This window comes from Gallus gallus, chromosome 2, assembly GCF_016699485.2.
Source record: "Gallus gallus isolate bGalGal1 chromosome 2, bGalGal1.mat.broiler.GRCg7b, whole genome shotgun sequence".
Classification (NCBI taxonomy): domain Eukaryota; kingdom Metazoa; phylum Chordata; class Aves; order Galliformes; family Phasianidae; genus Gallus; species Gallus gallus.
Window position 1 is genome coordinate 126,798,560 of NC_052533.1, and position 21,727 is coordinate 126,820,286.

The 21,727-nt window shown below is 42.0% G+C and overlaps 1 long non-coding RNA gene across 1 annotated transcript; it reads right to left on the minus strand.

The window, feature by feature from the left end:
• Positions 1-325: 325 nt before the first annotated feature.
• LOC121109655 lies at positions 326-21,700 on the minus strand. The gene is made up of 4 exons (XR_005857584.1): positions 21,409-21,700; positions 18,922-19,101; positions 16,288-16,413; positions 326-2,007 (listed from the first exon to the last, which is right to left on the minus strand). It is a non-coding gene; the product is annotated as an uncharacterized LOC121109655 (long non-coding RNA).
• Positions 21,701-21,727: the final 27 nt, after the last annotated feature.

A 21,727-nucleotide genomic window follows, 5' to 3' on the forward strand; every position in this document is an offset into this window, starting at 1 on the left:
AACTAAACATTCAGTTCTTCCAGGCTTTGCTCATCGGTGGGGCTATCAAGTTTACTTAGCCTCACCAGAACAAATGCATGAAATAAACAAAAATTCTGGTGAAGTTTTGTTAAGATCTGGCCAGTTTTTGCTGGGAGGGCAGTCAGACTTTTTAACTGGGTGATCGTTGAACCAAACCAACACTATTTTCTTCTGATGTATTATATGACTTCATAAATTCATTCATTTTTTTAACTGAAACTGCTTGCCAACAGAGGAAAAATTTGGTCTGCTAAATGTCAGTGACCTTGGAAAATAAATGGTAAATATTTTTAAGACAAGAAAATAAAGGAGCAGACATTGAACATTTTATTAAACAAGTCATTTCATATTCTAGCATCAAGATTATTAATTTAGCCTGCCATATTTGTTGTATTTCACAGGCTCTTGTGATGCTTCTTCTCATGCTGTAGTTATGAAGGACATTTAGTCAGACTTCCTAAAGCAGTGATAAAGTTCTCTTTCTAGGTGGTACCAGAAGCTTCATGAGGAATGAGTTCTTTATTGACCTCCCTACACTATGCAGCCCTCACATCGCTTCCAGTAGGAATAAGTAGAGAGGACTCCCAAGAGGAGAGCTGGATTAAAGTTTGGAAGAAAGCTGAGTGTTTCTTTTCTCTCTGCATTTATAGTTGCAACACAAATATTTTCTCCAGGATTTAGTCCTCTTCAGAATAGTGTTGTCCCATATCTCACATTTTCCTATTAGTTGGAGAGGAGGTATCAGAAATGTAGGATGCCTGCTGTATTTGGTGAAGGTATTGTCCTGCAGCAGCTCAATGAAATGTAAATAGGGTGTTTTTATTAATAGCACGTATGTTGCCTTTGTGTTATAAATCACTGCATTGGGACCGACTGCCCTGATTTGGAATTCTGCAGCAGGAGTCTCAACTGCGAGTCCAGAATAACTGATGGGACAGAGAAAACATCTTTCCCTTAAATCATCTTAATATCTCCATACTCCTTGAGTTAATGCTGAGGTACATCCTAGAGAAAACTCTGGGTTTCTCTAAATTCCATTCAGTTTTGCATGCTCCCAGAGGTCATGCCAGGCTGATGATCTCTGAGGCGTGGGGACATTCAGGTCATGCTGCTTCTTGCTAGTGTGGGAATTAGGAAGGGCACAGTTCACAGCTCTCAAACTTCATACAGCACCTGAAAGTCACTCTGCTGTGGCTTTGCTTTCAACACATGGGTCTTGTGTCATCTCTTCTAGGATGGAGGGCAGCACAAGGACAGGCAAAGGGCAGATGGATCCCTGGCATCTGTCCTCCAAGAATTACAGTGGTTTTTTTCTCTGTTATGTGAAACTTGAGGTCTGGCTCAGGTAACGCAACAAACAGTGTTACAACGATCCCATTGAAAGGAGAGGCTGAATTCACTTTCAGCAGATTTGTGTTAATCTCTTCTTGAGCTGTGCTGTGTAGTTATTGCAGGGAGAGCTATGCTGGCTATTTGGGAAGGAGCTCTCACAAGGGAAGTTGAAACAGGGAGAGGTTTTCTGTGAAGGAAAGGAATATCCATTTTTTCAGGTTTTAGACATGATCAGGTGCGTCAGAAGGTACTGACCATTGCCACATCCAGACCTCAGGACAGGGCACTGGGACAGCAGGACATCACTGATGGGAAAGAGGTGTCTTTGTGAAGAGGACCAGGCTGATCGCAGTGGGTACCACCTGCCAACCCCTCCTTATAGCAGTGCTGCACATTCACCCCAGGGCTGTCTCAGAGAAGTATCTGCTTCCACATCTGCACGTGTCAGCTGAGCCCTCAGCGTGGGATGTGCAGTGCTCCCCAGAGATGCACACCTGGGGTGGACGCTACGCACCAAAAGCACAGACTCAGCAACAAAGGAGTCTGATTAAAAGTAGATTAATGTGATATCTCCTGTGGCTCTCACAAGTGTTTTCTTGGCTGTGAGTCTGAAGAAACATCTGGGAGGCGGTGTCCAGGGACATTTCTCCAGCCCTGGAAAAAGATATCAGATAAAAATTTTGGTAGTATTTTCAAATGGTCTTTCATACTTCTTCTTGCACTTTGCCTTTGAAATGAATTTTCCTGATACAGGTCTCATTGCCATGGTGTTTGTATTCACTTATGGCTTTGCCATCTGCAAACAATTTTGCCATCCAGAGCTTTCCACACCTTTTTGCCACACATATTCTCATTATATAAGCAGTAAATTGCTGTATTCTTTTGAGACCTGTTATTAATAGTTTTGTTTTATAAGTGCACTTTGAAAATCAGGACATTCTTTGTGCACTTACTCACCACACAGGCTCCCGGCCCTCAGATCTTTACTCAGGAGTAACGCCAGGAGTGCTTGGAAGTGTCATTTTCTTCAGTGAAACATATAGACTGATCTTTCCATATTTTTACTTTGAGAGGGATTTGCTTTGAAATCCTTGATATGTATTAAGAAAGGACTGGAATCTTCTGTACAGTTCCGAAGCTCCACAAGTAGTATATTGAACAAATAAGAGAAATAGCAATTCATTTATTTTTTATTTGAGTGGAAAAGTAAAGATAGAATATTAGAATTTTAGATCTGATTCTAAGCCTATTTTTTTAGAGAATGGAAATTAAGAAGCTGACAAGAAAATTTCGAGAGCAATAAGTCATTGTAAATTGTCTGTATGAACATTAGTGCTGCTGACAGAGTGCAACGTGGACGTCCTTTTCTCATGTCATGTGTCAGATCGGGACTGCACCCTCTCTGCTCTCTGCATGCTAAGGGTTAACCAGGAAAGGCAAAAATCTATCTCAGCTAATTGAAAAAGAAGCAAGAAGATTAATGGCCAATGACATCCATTAAAAGAGAGAATACACTGGTGAATAATTAAATTAAGAGTATCCATAATGCCATTAACTATAAAAAATATTGAACAAATTCGGCTTTGAAAAATTGCTTTGGCAGGTGGCATGACTACTTTTTGTACTAATATGTACTGCAGAGATAGTGTATTCTAGAAAAATTGCTATCAATCATAGCAATACACTTACTGTGTGAATTTTACTCCCACCCAGAAGACCTCCCAAAGGTCAGTGTGTCATTTAAACCCTATGAGTGAAATCTTATCCCCGTTGCAGTAATAGGAATTTTAACACTGACTTCAATGGAAACATGCTTTCCCCCATATATTTTCAGAGGTAATCGAGCCCAACATGATGAATAGACCATCTGTACAGTCGTGAATCTTAGCCACAGAAAACATTCAAGTCTAATAGGGGAGGAAGATGTAGGACCCCTTTGAAGCAGGCTCCAAAGGGCTGGTATTTCACTGTCACAGGTAATAAGAGTGGACTTGGGATATCTAGAAAAAAAAATACATGTTTAAAAAAAAGTTGAAAAATACTCCATTCTTCCTAGAAAGTTTCAAAACACTGCTGGAAAAGAGCTTGATTCTATCCAGTGAAGTTCTAAGACGTGTATGTGTGTTTGTGTAGTTCCACATGAATCACTGCACTACTTTCACAAGTAAATTCTATATCTGGAGAACAACTCCTGTTTCTTACAATTCTGAATTAGCAGATGAATTTTTAATAAATAAAAGTGATTCCACAGAATACCAAGATTAAGATATTTGCATTTTCCTTCAGTCTCATGCATTCCTTAATTCTATCTTCTTGAAGATAAGTAAAATATTTAAACATTTACATTTACTTTGAGTTATTACAATACCCTCCTCCTGTGAGGTACTTATATTTCTATAGGTATTAATTTGGAACGGAATTTGGCTTGCTTCCACGTTAGGGAGGAACATGTAATACTGCTATATCATTCTTCAGCCATGTTAAATATTAATCCAACTAGCAGACCGTTTATGTTATCCCAAAATAGAGCTTCCTGATGGGAGCTACTACACTTTCTTCCGACAATGTGTTTTTTTCTGACTTCCTCCAGTTAGGAAGAAAATTCCATGTGATCATATTTTTTCTAAAAATGCCCATACCCATAAACATTTCTTCCTCCTTGCCTTGCCTTGCCTTGTGATTTGGTCCACCTGGGACAGTTATTGAGCTACTGAATCATATTGTTCCCATTTTTGTTCCTCTTTTGATGCCCCAACTCTGAGGACATTCAAGACCAGGCTGGATGGGGCTCTGAGCAACCTGATGTAGCTGTAGGTGTCCCTGTTCATTGCAAGGGAGTTAGACTAGATGATCTTTAATGGTCTTTTCCAACTCAAACGATTCTGTGATTCTATGATTTTGTGATTCTATGATTCTATTCATGAAGACAACCTGGTTGCAGTTAGTAGGAAAAGACAAGTCTGGTTCTCATTCACCTCAAGACCCTTGATGCCACTATGGTTGGATAAGGAGCACTTGAATCTAGCCCAAGTTGCCTTTGGAGAAGGCATCTCCAGAGCAGGGCCACAGGCTTTATAAACTTACATGGCGAAGAAGGGATTATCTAGTTTGGCAGTGAGAGAACATCTGCAGGGGAATGCGTCTGCAGAAGACAAAGGCTGAAAAAGTCAACAAGGAAGGAATCGCTAACTTCTGATACTGCATTAGGAAGTCTTATGAGGGTAATGGCATGACAGGAAGCATAACAGGGAGACCTAGAAATGGCCTTGGATGACCCCAAAGGGCCTGGCGTGGGAGACCTGGGGCTTGGGTATAGCAGTGCGGACTGAAGGCATCCAGCTCCTCCTTCCTGCAACTGAGACCTAACTTTGCCTTCACCATCGAGGGAGGGAGGGGCTATCCCAGAATATTATCTCTGTTTTGGGCAGTGATGTGGGAACAAAAGACTGAACAACCAAGCACTGGGACTGTCCATCTCACTGGTAAACGACCTGCCAGGTGTTTCTTCATAGTACTGCTGTGTGGCACATACCCCCAGCCTCTTACTGAGGAGCATCTGTGGGGTCTCTGGGCGTCTCTGCTGGAGCAGAGGTTGGGTGAGATGGACCCACAGGTCCATACAGACCTCAACCATCTTGAGATTCTGTGATTTTGTGATTAAAATGTGTGTGCTTTGCTTCCTGGTTTGTGTAGAGATGGCTGCTGTAACACTGGCAGTGCCATGGCCAACATCAAGCATAGAGCTCAGCATTTCCTCCATCCTCCTCAGCTACCCAATGCACCATCCATCAAACCACAGATACACACAGCTCTAAATATTTTCTTCCTCACAGATTCTGCCTTTCACGTGACCCAGGAAAAACAAAATAAAATCACCATAATCTCCATCCTTCCATAATAATCTCTGCCTCCTGGCAGGGGCCAACCTATCCCTCTGCAGAAGGTGGTTACAAGATGTTTAGTAGCCCTAAAGTGTATAGTATTAGACAAATATAGTACCCTGTCATTTTGCAACCCTATTTTTTGGTAAATTAAATCTGAATTATGTCAATTTCAGTCTATTTTTCTGCAAACATGCCATGTTAGTATATATAGCTAGCAATTTAGAGAGTGGAGAAAATGTTTAGCAGTGCAGGGAAGCACACACATAACTGACACCTGTTTTATACAAACTTCACGCTCTGTATACAGGCAAAGTTACAAGTGAGGCATTTGTGGGGATCTTTGTTTTTATTACATAAATGCTCTTGACAGCAGAGAAACCTGCCTTGATAGGCTGATTTGGAAATATTTTTAAATATCCTGCAGGCGTATAAATTTTGGAAACTCCACAGCAAATAGTAGCTTCCGTATTAAACAGACAGGAATTGCTCTGTTTAAAATACACGAGGGTTGCGATACAAATCAGTCTGTGTCAGGAAGGCAGACTTAAGCTGATGGTAAATCATCTCTCTCAGCTTCAGGCACGGTTGCTCAACACAAAGCACAGCACAACCCCCATTACGTCAAGGACAGCAGCCCAACAATGGATTTCCCCTCTGTGTTTCTTTCTACCGTTGATGTTTGTCCCACAGCTTCCAAGTTATATAAGCAACCATTTCTGTATTTATGTCTGTAGGCTTTATTTATATATTTTTATTTTATTTATATATTTAAGCTGAGACAATATCTGGTGGTAATATGCGTGGAGGTATGTCCTAATAAGGTGGTCTGTTTGTTACTTCTTGCAGCAGCCGGTTCAGCTTCTTTGAACTTCTGGTAAACAGATGCTTGAGTGCACCATCTAGCTGCCGTGGCTGTAATCCTATTGTAAATATTGTTTTCTCACTGGAGAATATTGCTAGGTTCTGAGTCACTACTAAGATTTTCCTTGGCAGTAAAAGCATCATCTGAATTACAATCGGATGTCATTATATCATCTGCAACATCTGTAGTCAGGATATACTTGGCATGTCAAAGTCGGGGGGAAGGAGAACGCATCTTCAGGAACAGAGCAGTGCTTGGGAGGAGAGCCACGGGGGAATGAGGTTGCCTCCCAACACAATGCTGCTTTCAAACGCTGGCTGTGCGGTGGGGACTGGCCCCTGGAAACTATTATTTTAGAAACAACAACACAAAACATCACTGTTTTGGGGGAAACTTAGGACAGTCAACTGTTATTGCAGGGTCTGTAGGGGAGCAGAAATAGCGAATAGTAAGGGTAATGCTATGAGAAAAGGAGCAATGGGCTCAGGTGGGGCTTCCGAGATCACTCGGGCCAGAAATGGAATCACTTCTGCAAGAGGGTAACTGTGTCAGAAGACGCTGTGCTTGCATTAGATAAGAAGTCCCAGCTGATTCATATTCTGGTCTCCTGCTTCTGCAACATGTACTCCCATGTACTCCCAACCTATGCCTGAATCAGAGGATGTAGCGAGGAGCCTGGTCCTGCTCCTCTGGATTTATTGCTGCAGAAGGATTTCTTCTTCCTGCAGCTGGAGATAAGATTTTATTTTTGCTTCAGGCTCTTCAATCATAAGGCTGGCTTTGTGCTCATCACTCTGTGTCATTCATGTCTGCTGCTTTCTCTGTTCTAATAAACAACAAGGGAAAGAGAGTGACTTCTAAGCCCACCCCTCTCCCTATGACCATCCCAAGTTGGTGACTGCCATCAAGGTACATAGAGCTTGTCTCTTGAATAGATGAAAACAATTATTGTAATGTTGTTTTCTTCATTTTCCTGATGTCTGTTTTGAGTGGCAACTGCAATATGTATTTTATAAGGCTCACTTCATTTCTGACCACTATTAGAAAAACAGAATAGCAGAGCGTGTGCAGAAAAGGGGAGGGAGAATTTACTGTCAAGGAATGAAGATGAGAGACTCTTCCAGACTCTCAACCATGTTGCTGTCAAGCAAGAACCAGACGTATTGCAGATTCTTTTCAGGAATTCTTCTGTAACCCTCAGGGCAGAACATCCCTGTAAGTAGCCTGAGTCACCTAATCCACTGGTGGCATGCTCTTGGTTTTCCAGACATGCCAGAATGAAAAACATATATATATATATATCTCTTTTGCTTCCGGGAATTTTTTTCCTTATGATGCTGCTTGGAAGACTTAAGCTTCCAAAGATCAAACAGCCCTCAGAATATACCTACAGAGGTGCAAGAATGATACAGCATGAAGCGGAGAAAACGAGGCTTTGACTTAAGGGCGGGGAGGGAATGAAGATGTTCCTTTCAATTAAACATGTTTTTCAAGGAATATTTAATGATCTTCTGCTGGGTAAGATAGCTTAATCATTTCTGATGCTTGTTAACAGCAGCAGGAGTGGATCAATGGAGGATAATGCTTTCTCAAAGGTGCCCAGGTAAAAAGAAGGAAAAGAAACAGCAATATTACCATGCTTTGGAAACTTATAATTTTAGGTGCAGGAGAAAACAAAAGCAAATGTTTCATTTATGAAAAATTAACTTAAGAGTCTTTTGTCACCAATTTTCTTTCAGTGAATGGCCATTGAGGCTCAGTTCCACACCAGACACAAAGCTCTGAGAACCTCGACTGCCCACCTTACCTGCTTACAACTGGCCTCTTCTCCCAGTGTGCAAATGCTCAGTGTTCTGCCCTACTTAGCAAATGAGAGTTGAAACAAAACTCCCAAGCAATTAAAGTATTATATGAGTGGAAGCCTGGGAAGGACTCTGAAGTTATTTCCCCCCAAATCAAAACCACCTTAATCTATATTACAGAGCCAATAAGATGAAGAAGAAAGCATAGGTTTTCACACTGGGGTCACTTCAAGTTTGATTGTTAAGTGTTGAGGACGGCGTAGCATCAATACATCTATTGTTCTGTAGTTGAAATATATTTTTAAGACTAACTACACTGATACATGTAATGATCTGGTATATTTTCCTTATCATGAATTCAAATAACCAAATTAACTTTGGATTTATATTCGATATGTGTATATCTTTTTAAAATAATTGTAATCACAAGAACTCAGTAATTTCACAACTATTATCTCTGGTGAAGACAATATTTCTGGTAATAGGATTTCATTTTCTCAAATGCAGTGAATGTCTTCCAGCATTCAGTTTGCACTTCTGTTACGTTTTAATTCTATAAATGGTTGGCTTTTCTCTCAATGTGCACAGTATTTTTAATTTTCAAATTAATTCAGATGAATCATATCTTACTGAGCCTCTCTCCTACTAATGTAAGCACGTAAAATTTCTGCATGAAGATGCTTTGGAGAGATTTCATACATTCTTAGTTGAATATTTGAAATTCTTTTTCTCTGCACACATACCAAAATGCAGATGTAATAGTACAGTTATACATGCATAAAAGACAGAGTGATTTCTTACATATCTGTATGAAATACTGAAGGCTAAAAGGCATGTTGATCTTCACAGTTATTTTCAGCAACATTTTTTTTAAATTTATTATCACCCCATAAATCCGGTGATCATTTGCTGATGGAGAGTGGGCAGGAAGCTGGGGAGCAGCACACTTTTCTCTTTGTGCTCTAGGGAGTTGCTGGCCAGATGGATGTTGGCACATTTTGGGATGAGAGCCAGGCAAAGTCAGAATGAGGCAAGGAAAATGTTCCCTCATCCTCTGCCCCATGTGTGTGCCAAAGTGGCCAAGGGAGGATGTACCGGCAGGACAAGCATGAGTGTTGGGCCTCAAAGGTCAGCAACTGAAAGTCCAGTTGTTTGCTAACTTGGTAAGTTTTCCTGACTGATTGTGCTGAACTTTTCACTATTACCATGGTGTTTTCAGCCCTTTCTTCTGTAGTTTTCTTTTAGGAGGTGGAAGGATATTTCCTAGTTCTAGCAGAGGCGACTTGCTCGTAGAACCACAACAAATGAGAACCTTCAACAAGAAAATTTTTGAGCAGTCCCATGTTACACCATCAATTTTTACTTATGAGCTTTAATCACTTCTCCAATCCTCATGTGTTTTCACTACTGGATTTCACTACTATTTTGCTTATTGCTAGAGAGCACCCTTAACTTGCTGCTAGAAAAAGCCCTATGAAGTAAGCAGCCCAAACTCGTCCCATCACACTTGAACCATATTGTTGGTGGATCTGAGCAGGGAGCCTGGTTCCTGAGGCTGCCTCTGGCAAGAGCAGAGCAGCAGCAGCTCCTGCACATCTCTGAGCTCCATGTCTGTACTGGATGCATTAAGTAGTCCCCAGCACCAAAATCGGTGAAGGCATCAAATGAAACTCTTGAATTCACTTTAATGGTCTCAAGTTGCACCAGAGGAAGTTTAGATGGGACATTAGGAAGAATTTTTCGTGGGGAAGGTGGTCAAGCATTGAAACATGCTTCCCAGAGAAGTGATGGAGTCCCCATCTCTGGAGGTGATTAAGAGATGTGTGGATGCAGTACTAAGGGACATCATTCAGGGATGGGACTCAGTGGGTCAGGCTGATGATTGTACTCGACCATCATCAAGGCCTTTTCCAGACTGGATGATTCTATGATTCTGTGGAATCCCAGCATTGTGCCAGAGCTGGGAGACAGAGCGTATTATTTTGGGCTTAATATACAACTATACTCCCATGTAGACATGAACTGCATTTTCTTCACAGATTCATGCTTTGATGTGCCTTTTGTCTATTCATAGAATTGTTTGAGTTGTAAAGCACCATTAAAGGCCACCTAGTCCAACTCCCCTGCAACAAACAGGGACACCTACAGCTAGATCAGGTTGCTCAGAGCCCTGTCCAGCCTGACCTTGAGTGTCTCCGAGGATGGGGCATCCTCTGGGCCACACCTCTGGGTAACCTGTTCCAGTATTTAACCACTTCTATTGTAAATACCTTTTTCTTATATTCAGTATAAATCTACCCTATTTTAGTCTGAAATCATTTCCTTTTGTCCTATCACCACAGATTTTGCTAAGGAGTCTGTCTCCTTCTTTCTTGTAGTGTCCCTTTAGAAACTGAAAGGCTACTAAGGTTTGGACAAGGCAGCTTTTGGGTTCTTTAGTTTGTGAGGGCATCCATGCATTCACACATATCATCCAGTGAAGGCCAGTAAGTCATGGAAGATGAGTACATCTGGATCAGCCTTTTTTAGTTTCCTTAGATGTCAAGGCAGGCAGGTTCATACTGCGGGCTTTCTGGAGGCAACCTACAGAGGTTGGATGGGGCAGGATCTATTTCAAATGGATATGTTTCAGTTTCTCTTCCCTGCGTTTCACAGCCCCTGTGGGTTCCTCCAGGACAGAAAGCTCACTTCAGTACAGATAATGCAGAAAAGGACACATAAGTGATAACACCGACAGCAATAAGAATTGAGCAGCCCATGGCAACACAAGAAACTTCAGTGTAAATTTACGTTCTTTGGAGCATCCTGCTTGGGCAGACATCTGCCATGGCTGTTCAGGAGGGCTAATTCCATAAAAAGCAGCATCGCTTTCTTTCCTGTCTCTCTTGCCCACTGTGTCTACAGTGACTGTATTCTTTGGCATGTGGAGCATTGGATGCCTTCACCTTACTCCATAAGTGGTGGGGGCTGGAGACAGGAGGCTGTATTCACAAGGATCTGCTGACTTGGATGAGGTGGGTAATCAAGAGCTTCCAGAACTCTGTATTTTGTGCGTAATTTCAAATAGAATTTAATATGCTGTAGGAAAAAAATGCTGTAGAAAATTCCTTCCTTGAAGAAACAAACACATGAATGACCCCTGCCTCTTGGAAGCCATCCAGAGCCCAAGGCCCATATCTCCACCCCAGAGAGGAGCGCAACTTTCTGTCATTTCTCCTCCCACGTAGTTATTCATCTTCACAGTTTCCTTCCATCAACATGTCACTCCCTGGTAGCCTCCCTTCAGCAGATTCCTGGTATTCCTGCAGGCATCTTTCCTTAGCCTGGCATCCTCTTTCCAGGCCCTTTGAGAGCCAGAGCTGGCACCCATGGACCTCGCTGCAACTGAGCCTTTATTTCGGAGTGCTTATGTACATGATTTAGCAACGTCAGCTGAGTCTGAGTGCAAAATATGAAAATGGCACCTTGATACTGCCATGTTTTCCTGCCTGCCCTCTAAGGGAAATAAAAAGCACAGACAGGAGCCAAGTTGGAAGAGGCAGGGTGCACTGCCTTCTGCACCAACAGCATCACCAGGAGAGCTCTGGCTCCAGATGTGCTGCTTGTCCTGCTGAAGAGCAAGACAAGGCTCTGCTTGATTTTCCAGCTGCAGGGGTGAATTGGCATTTAGCAAAGTGCTCCTCCTGGTTCAGTGGAGTACTCCAAAGCTGGAAAGTATGGGAGGGGAATAAATATAAAACATCAAGTTGTTATTTTTGACAGGGTCAGTTTCCTGACCACAGTCACACCGAATCCTTCACGGGTGACTGTCAGTTTCACAGGGTGAAGGCATTCCTCTCTCCCATACTCTCCCTTCGCCTTGTCCCTTCTGCTAAGCATCTGGTGCAGACAGCGAACCATAAACCACCTTGTCTGCTGGAATTTGAATGCCTTATCCTAGCGACTGGTGCAGAAAATGAGATGGGCACCTTGGAGCTCACAGGCATTCAGGGTCAGCACTCTGCCCGCTGGCTGCCTTTGGGAAGCAGAACTGCAGTCACCTGGTGGGGAAGAGCTGGAGTAATTGCAGGAAATCGACTAATTCATGCACAACGAAGCTAATCATTAACAGTGGGCTACACAGATGTTCTTCTGCAGTGCTGACCAATTTCTTCCAAGCCATGTTTTAAGGCTAACAAGAGAGGAGTGCAGCTCAGTAGCTGGAAGAGAAGATGTGGAATGGGTGCATAGATTTCTGCTCCCTACCTCACTCCTTGAACTGCAGCAAGCCTCTGTTGCTCAGGCAGCCCTGTAGCGTCACTGGTCATTGGTGGATACATCATTATTAAAAGCAGAAAGTCAGGGGGCAGTTCTGTCTGGGGTTTCTGCTCACCAGCAGCTATTGTAGCTCAACATCTTTGTTTCCACATTTGTCCTAGAGAGAAAGACCCAGAGGCCTAGCTCTAAGCAGGAATGTGCCCACCCAGATCATACCTGCAGTCCATCAATCTCTGTCTCTACTGCCAGTAATAAAGATATTGAATGAGTTCACCTGAAATCTGGGGGATGATTTATTTTTGCCCCACAGCTTTTCAGTTCTGGTTTTTCTGCTACCTCACATCTTCAGGTAAAGAGCTGTAGGTACAGTTCTGTGCTGGTTGCTGCTGGGTGGCAAAGGGAAGTTTCCTTCTCGCTAATTCCCACTGAATGGTCAGTGTTAAGAAGAATGGCAGTGATGAGCTCATCAAGAGGAGAGAGCAGAGAACAAAACAGCACTCGGTAAAGCAGGTGCTGACAGTGAATGACAGGGAGACAATGGAATATAGGAGGGATAAGTTTTGGACACTTACAGAAAGGTGGAAGCTTTGCATCTGGTCTCAGTGTCACATGCTACTATAAGCAGCTGAGTTCTATGTACGAATTTGTGCATGTATGAAGCTGCAGTCACCAGGAAATAAAACAGTAACAGCATGGGCTTTAATGGGTTTTCAGACTCTCTGTGAGGGAAAACAGTTCCTAAAATCAGGATTCCCCTTTGGCCCTTAGAACTGCAATTTCTGAGTCGCACTAGCGGGCACCTGGCACTAATAAGATGACTGCACTGGGGGACACTGATATTTAAGTCATAAACAGGTACAACATGACAGAGCCTTTCTGCTGGGTGCCTTGCTTATACAACCATGCAAAAACTTCCTGGAGAATAAATTACCCAGCCAATTTCCCCTGTTTTCCTGTTTGTAAATTGCTTCTGAGTAGCTCCTGTTTTCCTTCAGTGTGCTTTTAGTAAATATATCAGACTTTGGACAAGCAGCTTATTGTGAATGCTCAGTTCAAGAGTCAAGTTGGTTTTGTGTATTTTAATTTTATATAAAAGCTATTTCTATTTTCTGGATGGATGAAAGTTAAGTCCCACAGAGTCTGGTTTCTGATGTGAACGCTCATTATTAGAAGTAAACATTGCACTTCATGGTTTTCATTTAAAATTATTTCTTTGACAAAATAGCTCTGTCCCAGGGAGCTCGGTGATCCCAGCTGAAAGGCAGAGCAAGCTGTGGTAAGCAGGAGATGCAGCTCCCAGAGGGAGGCCAGAAATATCTGCTCACCACCAAATGTGCATGTTGGACTTTGGAGATACTTTGCTTGGTGCAGTTGCACCCAAAGCCTGAATGACGCCAGCTTGGCGCAGACCAAAGGCTGGGATATGAGTTGCACATGAATGTGTGTGGAGAGAGGACAGGTGTGGGGTGATTCAGATAGAGATGGCTAACCAGATCTTTTCCATTCACGGTTTACCCTGGAGAGAATAAGCTGTGAGTGCTGCAGCAGTTGCCTTTGCTGACTTTGTTCGTTCAATGCAGCACCTTCAGCATCCCAGACCACAGCTAGTGCCAGGACCTGTACCTAACAGCTGTGTGCTTTCCTGAGATGCACCTGCTGTGTTTTCATATGGACATCACTCCTGATAGTGCAGCCTGGGGAGTTTCAGACTTTAAACCAGTTAAATAGGGTAGGACGTGCTTTATGGTTTTGCTTGCATGAGAGTAGGTATACCTATTGCTGTTGGATTTAAACTGATCTTCAGCTTCAGACTTGCACCAAAATTACCCAGCACTACTGGTGATATTTTGACTATAAGCATCTGAAATGTTGACATCTGTGATGTGTAACTGCTAGAGAAAAACACTTTTTTTTTAATTCTTGAAAAAGGTACAAGTTCTAACTATTTCTAATGTAGCTATTCCCATTAATCTTATGTGCTGCAACAAATGTTCAAGAATATTTTAACAAGAGTACAAGAAGACTGTTCCTTTGAATAAAACCTGAAGACTGGCTTTATTGCTTTTCATTACGCCACTCAGCTGCATTCCACAAACACTTGTGTTTACCAGAGTGCTTGTAAAAAGAAGAAATGTTGTAAACATGCAAGTGAATGTAGATTTATACAAAAACTTTTGCCCACAGAACATTAAAGTAGCTGCCTTAGAATGTCTCTTTTGATTAGAGGGAAATCTGGTGAGGGAGTAGAAATACTGTGTAACACTGATCGTTAGTGGTAAAAAATCTAAATAACTCCATTGACTTTGGTGTACTTATTCTGAATTTATAGACATATGCTGAAACCAGACCCGTGCTTTTATTTTTACAGGCTTTTATTTTTTATTTTTTTAAACTCAAATGGCTTTCAGAGGAAATCATTTGAATCAAAGTCTGTTGTGTTTGTTTGTTCTGTGCTTCATAAAATTGTTAAGAATGTTTTAGTCTGTGTCTGATCATGGAATTGAAGATAATGTAATAGTAAGGCTTAATAAACTCACATGGGAAAAAACTGTGTATATGATAAGGTCGGGAAAATCCTATTTTATTTATGGAGATACCTAATTTTCAGTGAAGTCTGCCAGAAAAACAGCAGGTATAGGCTGCTGCACTGTGTGGATTTTCCTTATCGGCAGCCTTAGAGTAGATCACTGCACTTCCTCTGGGTGTCCTGCACCAGGGAACTGAGCACACCCAACAGCCAATGGCTTCTGGGTCATCTCAATTCTGTCAGCTGTCTGGAAACCAGGACCTGCAGGACACCTCAGCACTGCTGGCTTATTCAAAAAATTGAGAACTATTTTCAAAGAGTCATAGAAATATTTGAGTTGGAAGGGGCCCTTAGAGGTTATCTAGTCTAACTCCCCTGAAATGATCAGGGAGACCTACAGCTAGATCAGGTTGCTCAGAGCCCCTCCAGCCTGATATTGAATGCATCCAGGAACAGGGCTTTCACTTCCTCTCTGGGTAACATGTTCCAGTGCTTTGCGTGCTTTATTGTCAAAAAATTCTTACATCCAGTCTAAATCTCCCCTCTTTCAGTTTGAAACCATTCCGACCTGTCCTATCAAACAGACCCTCTGAAAGAGTCTATCCCCTTCTTTCTTACAGCCCTTCTTCAGTGACTGAAAAGCCGCTATCAGGTCTCCCAGAGCTTTTTCTTCCCAGGCTGAACAGCCCCAGCTCTCTCAGCCTGTCCTCACAGGATGGAGGCGTTCCATCCCTTGGATCATTTTTGTGGCTCTCCTTTGGATGCACTCCAACAGGTCCACATTTCTCCTCTACTGAAGGCTCCACATCTGGATGCAGTGCTCCAGCTGAGGCCTCACCAGCACAGAGTAGAGAGGCAGGATCACCTCCTTCACCCTGCTTCTTTTGTTGCAACCCAGGATACGGTTGGCTTTCTGGTCTGTGAGGGCACATTGCTGGCTCATGTCCAGCTTCCCATCCACCAGTACCCCCTTTTTGACAGGACTTCACTCCACCCTTACACCTCCCAGCCTGTACAGAGAGCAGAGGTTGCCAGACCCATGTGCCAAACATTGCACTTGGATTGACTGAACCTCATGAGGTTCATGTCGGCCTGCTGCTCAAGCCTGTCTAGGTCTTCCTGAATGGCATCCCTTCCCTCAGGCATGTGAACCACACCACACAGCTTGGTGTCATCCTTAAAGTTGCAGGAGGTTATGTCAGGAGGGACACTGCTTCCCCAGTCCCCACCTTCCAACCCATCCACTCAAGCATTATCTGAAGAGATGTCACCAGAGAAGATTGAGGCAGAAAAAGTTGTTGAGTTCCTCAGCCTTCTCCTTGTCCGTTGTTACCAGCCTGCTTGTGTTGTTGACTAAGGGGAGTTTACCTTCTTGGATTTTGTAGGCCCTCAGGTAAAAAACGGAAGACAAATCTCTGCAAACCATAGCTCTTGCACATGGACAAGGATCTACCCCAAGAGAGGGGGGAGCCACAGAAATTAGTGAACTTGTGTGATGACCAGTCGTCCTTGTGCCAAGTAATCAACAGCCCAAAAGCTCTGGGAAAACAAACTCAGGCTGCTAGTGACTGACCTGGCTTTGATGGTATTCCCTCAACCTACCCGGAGTCCTGGGGAACAGTAGAGGATTCTTGGAAATGGGAGTACAGGCCAGGAATCCTTAAGAGGAAGGCATATCCTTTGTTGCATTTTTTTATCCAAGCAGAACTTTCCATTGAATGTGGATATCTGAATATGAATAAAAGTATTCTTTTAAGAGCTCTAAAGGACAATATATACTTCTTCTTTCCCCAGAATTTACTTAATCTTATCTATGACCACAAATAAAATTATTAATGCTATGTCACTTCTCCTTAACAAATTTTGCTGTGCCTCTTTGTGACACTAGCACATCATGATAGGGATAAGGTAATATGTAGCAGATTCACAGATTCTGTCATGAGAGATTTTTAACAGGCTCTATATTACATTCAGGAAAGCAGCATGTGAGCCTCACTGCAGAAAGCAGATTTTGTTCAGGTAGCATATAACAGATTGCAGAATTCTCCATGAGAACAGAGAGCATTTGGCCCTGAAGAGTACAGAATTTCCACAACTGTTAAATTTATTTAATTTTACGGGAAGGATGTTTGCCCACAGGCTCAGGTGTAACATTTACCCCAGACCTGCTTTGTGAGTGGAAGAGAACTGCTAAAGCCTGAAGAGGAACCATAGTAGGATATCCGAACACTGGGAGCAGAAAGGTTGCTCAAACCAGCTGGCATTTGAAGTCTGCGACATGTGCCCAAACTGCTACTGTTCAGTTGTTACTCTCCAGTCCATGAAGATACCAAGTCTGGAGCTTGCCTTCTACATTTAATGTGTATGCACCTTCAAGGGAGATAATGAAGGGATAGAGTCTCTCATCCTGTGGATCAGTAGCTGGAGTAATTCACTGCACTTTGTTTCCCATCTGTCCACTAGAAAAACAGTCCAGCATGAGTTGGGCCTAAATTATCTACTTCATTTCCTGCACTGATCACTGACCTTGCTGTTGAAAAGACGATAATTATTGAGATTCACTAACCATAGCAAGAGAAAGCTACAAAATAGGACTCTGTAATAATTCCTTTCCAGAACTTACACACTTTCAATCCCTTTAGCAAAGCATTTGCAATTCTCATTTCAAAGTCGTGGAAATAATAACTAATATGGAGTAAAAATAATGATATATATTTAATCAAAAGTTAGAAAATGCAGTGAATAGCCACCAGCAATGACATTTTTGATTACCTGACTGCACCAGAACAAACAATTCACAAAACAAAGTTCCCACCCTGGAGATTCTATATTCCCAAATGAAATTTGAAGCAATCAAAAATGGGTCAGTGAATAGTGCATTATTTAATTACTTTCAAGACTTTTTAAGTAAAATGCCATATCACACGACTGTATCTATACATTATTTAGTGGCCAGAATATGCAGTCAGGTGATTAAGTAAAGAAATCTACTCTTAACCTCAAACCATTAATAGCTGGTTGAGCTGAACTGTGGAACTGAATTGGAGGAACTGAATTGTGAGGGCTGGTTGTGCTTCAGTGAGTTGAACACAAAACGCCCTCTGCAATTATTCACTCAGATAAGTCAGTTCACTCTGGCTGCATTTCTGTCATTTCTTCTCATTCTGTGCTCTACCTACTGCATTTTAGGCACATCTAACTCAAGTATTAAACTTGAAAATACATGTAGCCATACAGACAAAAAACAGTCATCTGATCTTTGTAAATGAGCCATTCTGCCTGGCCATAGATTTTGTGAAAACTGATCAGCAGCATGGTAGAATATGGTACAGGATCTTCAGTAAATTCTGCGTATGACAAGTTAAGTATAGCTTGTCTAGCTGGAAACGATGTTCACCAGAACTGTCCTAACTGTATCACCACGGTATTTGTCCATGTGTATCACCTCAACAGGAATTGAGACCATGCTGAGAAGTCTGAGCAAACAGCAGAAGCAAGCAGCAAGTCTCACTGAAGCAGCAGAAAATGCTACTGATGAGAGACAATAAATGATTTTCTGTCTTGCTGGTAGTCAGCTACTCCTGTCAGAAATCCTGGTAGAACTAAAGCTTTTTTAAATTGGCTATAGAGAGAGAAAGGTACTTCTCAGATTCTCTGATAGTAATCTGCATGGAAGGAACGACAGCAATTGGTCTAAGACTCTTCCTGTACAATAAAACATTAACTTGAGCAGAAGTTGACATTCAAATCACAGCAATACTTCTTGCAAGCTAGGTATGAGAATGCATGGAGAGTGACCAGCACCACTAGGAAGAGCAGACCTTAGCTATATTTGGCCACACGTTCTTTATGCCAGGAGAAATACTTTAGGGTCAAGAGCTATTGTTCTGCTCCTGCTCCTCCTCTGTGTTCAATGCTTTGATTTCCTAATTGAGTTAGGAAGGCCACATCTGCCAGCTAAGATGTGATTTTTCATCTTTGAATGTCCCATCTACTCCTTTTTAATACTATCTTGAACTATTCTTGCTATCAATGGAAAAAAATAATAAGTTTTTTTGCCAAGTATGGAAGTAAAGCTGAGAGTTTCAGGAAAAGAATGAAAGAGAATGAAAGAAGAAGAAAGAAAGCAAGAAACTACGTGTATGTATTTGTACCAGTTATTTGCATTATTCTAACCTAAAAGGAGAGAAAAATAAGTGGAAGAAATGTCTGGTTTAATCTAGACTCCCCACTTACATCATAGCAAGGTTAATCAAAAGATCTCAGTAGGGACTCCCTTCACAGTCTGCTTCTGTTACCATTTCAGGGTTACTCTGCAGGAGCTTTGCTGTGTTTTTCATCTCTTCTCAGAGGCAGCAGTTTTCTTCTATCACTGTATGCAGTACCACTTAATAGATTGAGGATGTAAGGAATCTCCTGGCATGTAAACAGAATAGTATAGTGAAGATAATAGATTTTGACTTTTAATACATTTCCACTAACCATTCTGCATCTCAGTTCTTACAGCATTTTTATTTTACTCACAACTTACTGTCTGATAATTCCCAATGGACTCCTTTCCCATTTCTTTATTATCTCCTTTATCTTTTACTTTTCTTTTGACCCTTCCCTTCCCTTTGACTCTTTTGTCTTTCTCTTGTATGCCATCATTTTCTTCTGATTCTAATTCCCTTCATTCCACTCTCCTGTATTAGTTTTGCCTCTATTTCTTTCTTCATGTTGTCCTCTTCCTTGCCCTCACATCCTTCATTCTCCAGAAAATTGCCACACAGGCAAGAATTACTGTGGAAAGATCGGAGATACACATCCTTTGGGGAAAGAGGAATTTATCAGCGATCAGCTCTATGTACAAAAGCCTGTTTCTGTTTCAGAAAAAGCTAAAGCACCAGGAGAGAATTATTGGAAGACTGCAGCTTGAAGTCAGCTTAGAAGTCAAGGTGACAGGCTCCTCTTTGGCTATACTGTAGGCTGGCTCTGTGACCTTCAGTAAATTACCTAGCCTTCATGTGCCAGGATGAGCAATTTATCTACCTGTTAAAATTACCATAACAATTTTTCTGTCTTAGGAGTGCTGCAAAGTTTAATTAAGCTTGGTAAGCATTCAAACATTCCTCATTTAGTATAATTATCATCATTATGTATTAACCCACAATTACATTTTTTGAGGTGGTAAATGCTTTAACTACTCCCTTTCAGTCTTAAACATGACAGCATCCTTCCACTACATTTAGCCAATAATTAAATTGTTTTGGAATATATATTAATTCTGGCTGGAATTACAGTGGTTGGCTGGAATCTTTAAAGGATCTCGCAGTACCACAAAAGCCCTGAGCAAATACACAGCTGCTGCACTCACCCAGCTCAGCCCAGAGCAGAGGAGCTGAGGGGAGGCCTGATGGCGGCTGCAGCTCCTCACAGGGAGCGGAGGGGCAGCGCTGAGCTCTGCTCTGTGTGACAGCGACAGGGCCCGAGGGAACGGCATGGAGCTGCGTCAGGGGAGGGGCGGGTGGGGGTGAGGGACAGGTTGTGCACCAGAGGGCGGTGGGCACGGAACGGGCTGCCCAGGGCAGCGGGCACAGTATCAAGCCTGACAGAGTTCTTGATTGATTGTTGCCAATGCGCTCAGTGACTCCCGGTGGACAAGGCTGTTCTTTGGCAAACTTCACTCATTAAAACACTCCAAAATATCTTCATGTGTCAGCATCCGTGGCCTACCGCACACCACTGTCACGTGGTTGCTGGAGAATGCTCAAAGGAAGAGGTTCATCCCAAGAGGAAGATGGCAGAGCTGGAACTGCCAGGTCTGGCTGGGAAGCTCCTTTGTGAGTCGAATACATTCTCTGACTTTGTGGGAGAGTTGGGGGAGTAGAAGTGCTTTGGAATTAGGCTTGCTATCAGCTCTCTGCCTTGTATAAGCACCTATTTGACGTAATTCAGTTATATAAATCAGAAAGAGAAAGATTTCAACGCAGCTTTGCACAAGGATTTTGCACAAATAAAATCCAGGTAATTCATTTTATCAGAAGTGGATAAGCCTCTTTTGATTTCTTCTTGCTAAAAACGTAGGCTAACATTTTGCTCATAACTCCGAACCACTCCCTTCAAGATATTTCCAAGTTACTTTTTCCCTCAAAGACATGGATAAGATCTCATTTCTGAGGCTCACAGCTGACATGGCTTTCATATGAATTCCTCCCCCCTGACAAGGGAAGCTAAAACCTACTTCTCCAATGCATCTCAAAGTGAAACTCAGTAGCTTTTTGTCTGACTGTTTATCATTTCTTGCAAATACTCAAATCCATTTCCTTTGGAAAAGGTTTGTCTTTGTATGACAGGCATACAAATAGGCTTTATTATAGTACTCTATTCATTGGTGCAGCTTAGCCTGGAGATAAAAAGGAATTCATTTTCTAGATTTTCCCTGAATGTCAGCTCTGCATTATCAGAGTTCTTAACTCAAGAATAATAGCAAAGAAAAAAAAAAAAAAAAGAAAGAAAGAAAGAAAAAAAAAAAAGAATGAAAGAAATAGGAACCGATATATTGTATCTGACTTCATCTCAGTGACCAAGAGCTCGAGCTTCCCCCCGGTGAATTGAATCAAAGTAGAATCAAGAGTGCAAGATTAGGCAGAAAAGCACCAAGTTATCTGAATTTCAATAATGGTAACTGAGAGTAAGACTGTTCAATCTTATAAATATTAATCGTGAACTCTGCTCACTTACCTATGATGTTGTATATAACCTTAAGGTCAGAAGAATTGTATTTTCTTTTCCTTTTTTTTTTTTCTTGTCAGTCTTTGACATGTACATCTATGTTTCTTTCTTTAATATATATATATGTCATACTAGGCCCCTTCTGACCTGGTAAAGCTAAGCAGCCTATTATGACTGGGAAGAATCAGTGGATAATGATCTCTCAATTTTTATCTTGCCTATTTTTTTCTGCTGAAACTTAGGGGAAACCAGTTCAGGAGTCTCTCCAGGCACATTGTTTGCTGTAACTATTCTTGCTACCTTGGCCATTTCCTGTCAATGTGTAAGT